The following is a 2942-nucleotide window of genomic DNA, read 5'->3' on the forward strand; positions in this document are numbered from 1 at the left end:
ACAGATACAGATGTGTGTTTCAGCTCTCTGGTGTGAACGAGGACATCGTCACCAGACTGGACAAATCAGAGATCAAGACCAATGAAGGTAAGACTGGTATCAGAGGAGAATAAACTTTATTTTAAAGATGGTGTTCCTTGTTGTTCCATCATTTTTCTGATTAGCTCCAATTTGTTAGGAAAAACAAGGAGATGAAAACTGGTTGTTAGTGTAGTGAAGTTACTTTGAAATATAATTGCATCACTAATACTACTGCTTGGCCCTGTTATGTTCTTCAGACTTTCTCAGACTCATTTTCATCATTACTTTCTGAGTTGCTGCTCCAAGGCTGAAAGAAAGATGATCTTTTAATTTCACTACTGTCTCTGCTGGGAAGTTCATCCTATTAAAACAAAAACCAAAATAATATATAATAAAAAAGTGATCCTAAGACCTGTACAGCTTAGATTTGAGGCTGATATTTTAACCTGTATGTTGTGTTTAACCATTTCATGCATGAATTATGACCTCAATCAGGATTTTTTTCTTATTTTTATTTATTTGTAGACATGAAAAAAAAGTTTTTGAACTTCGTTTTTTTAAACATTTACTTGTCAAAGAGGGTTTTGTCCAGTGGACAACATATGCTTTGACTTATGAATTTGATAAACAAATAAATAATATACACTGTGTAAAAACTATAACATAACAAAAAATTGTAATATATATTTTAAATATATTTTATAACACTTTAAGAATATATGTAACAAATATAACCCTGCCTATGGAGTGACACATCACTGTCCAGTGTAGTGGTTTATGTGCAAGTTTACCATCAATACTGACACAAATACAAGAAAACAGCCTTTGAATAGCTGTTCACTGTAGTGACCCCATGAAAGTGTTAATATGAAAAGTGTGGTGAAGGGAAACTGGCTTGTTTGTTATTATTTCTTATTTATGATTTTCTTTCTCAAACCTCAAAATATATTTTGTAATGTATTGTAAACCTCATTTCACTGGGTTAGTTTTTTTTTATCATGTTACTGCTGAAAATCAAGGGATTCCTATATTACACTCAATATCTCTGACATTTGTTTGATTTCTGTGATCTTCTTCAAATAATGAAATGTCTAAAGTAGTGTTAATGAAGAATCTGATAATTCATTGGTCCAGCAGCGAGATAAACAGTGTAAATGTTTTGGATTCAGGTCCTTCAGCATTCCCTATTCCTGCTGTTGTTGGTGGTGGTGTTGGCATAATGGTCATCCTGGGAGTCGCTGCTGTAGTCTACAAAAAGAAAGCAAACAATGGTGAGGAGAAAAAGATGTTGTCACACTTCACGATGACCATTTATAATTTCATAAAGTACTAATATTTAATAGTTTAGATGGCAAATAATTGATACATTGTTTTATGATCGATTTGTATTGTGTCCTTCAATAAGTTCTAAATAAATAACTAATATTGTTTCTTGTTTTCAGGATTCAAACCTGCAAACAGTAAGTATTTTAAATATCAAAGTTTATACTTTTACAGTTATTTGATTTCTTTTATATTTTCATTATTGTTGCTTCATTTAAGAATTTTGATATCACTTGAGAAATTTGACAGAAATCACAGTTTTTCCTTAAAATATCATTTTAATTTTATTTTTAGATTCAGACACTTCATCTTCATCATCTGATGGTTCAGACACTAAGAAAGTGAGTTCAACATCACATAAATACAGCACAAACCATGATTTCTCAAATTTGTTTTTCAGAAAAAAATATTTTAAAAGAGCAAGGGCAGATGTACTAAATATACACTAGTAGGAGTAGGGTAAAGCTCTGTGGATAATCTACTACCTAATGAGCTAATGAAAAAAATGACAGTTGCATTGTTGTAGTATTTCATTCCACTGTAAAAACCTGAAACCTGGGTGTAAGTGCTGTCCTCTACAATATGTAGAACAACATAAAACATTCAGATTCACCATTTGATCCTGATGCATCACTGTGTTAAAGAAATTCTTGTTGTTGTCTCGTGCCTGTGCATCACTTTTTTTTTGCTGCAGGCTCTCTAGGTACTAATTAAAGTCAGCATTAGATATTTTCAGAACAGATATTACTCTAACACATCTTCTGTAACTAAATCAAAAAGATCTCTGTTAAAATATGAAGTAAAAACAGAGTGACTGCACTGTATTTAATCAATATTTATTTCTGTCATTTTCTGACTTGACAGGTATCTGCTGAAGAGCGGAAAATGATCAACTCCACAGCATGAAAATAATTTGAGTCCACCGTAAAAAAAAACTAAATTAAAAAAAAAATTAGATATCAGATAATCTTTTTAAATTTATCTCCAGAAATATTTCTAATTAAATATTTTGTTTAATCCTCATTGGTAAAGTTAAACTGGGCACATGATTCAGTTCTCTCAATGGGTTTCTGAGACTTTGTCTGTGGTAGACATGAAGATAATATATAGAAAAAGCTGTTTTTCCTGTTTGTTAACCTTGTTAAAATTGATGTTGTTGAGTTAATACTCTCAACTTTTGTCACAGATAAGTAAAAAATACACAGCTCCACCACACAGCTCATGTAGAATATGAGTGTATCATAGCAGTTTGAATCTCTCTTTGGTGTGTAAATATTCTTAAAAGGGCGTGAGTTTAAATTAAATGTATTCTTCTCTTACAAATTACAATGTGTGTGTATATATCCTAAAATGATTTAAAATGACAGTGACATAATCTAGTCTATTAAGATAACTGTTTGAATTTTTCCCACCCCATTCCTCTCATAGTTATTTTATTGGCTTCTTTTGATATTTTTCCTTAAGATCTGTTAATCATAGTTTGTGTGCTGGGTTAGGATTATTTGATTCTTTGTTGTAGAAAGTATGACATTCCTATTTTGTTGCAACTTGGACAAATTAAGTTCTGATAAATAAAGTGCTTCCTAAACCCAGTTTGA

General features: G+C 31.2%; 1 long non-coding RNA gene across 1 annotated transcript; it reads left to right on the top strand.

Moving 5' to 3' along the window:
- LOC102309525 lies at positions 1–2745 on the top strand. Its single transcript, XR_317794.2, has 5 exons — positions 1–87; positions 1191–1292; positions 1464–1481; positions 1639–1685; positions 2209–2745. It is a non-coding gene; the product is annotated as an uncharacterized LOC102309525 (long non-coding RNA).
- The last annotated feature ends 197 nt before the right edge of the window (positions 2746–2942 follow it).

The sequence above is a fragment of the Haplochromis burtoni genome, unplaced genomic scaffold, assembly GCF_018398535.1.
Source record: "Haplochromis burtoni strain Fernald_Lab_line unplaced genomic scaffold, NCSU_Asbu1 Contig_1097, whole genome shotgun sequence".
Classification (NCBI taxonomy): Eukaryota; Metazoa; Chordata; class Actinopteri; order Cichliformes; family Cichlidae; genus Haplochromis; species Haplochromis burtoni.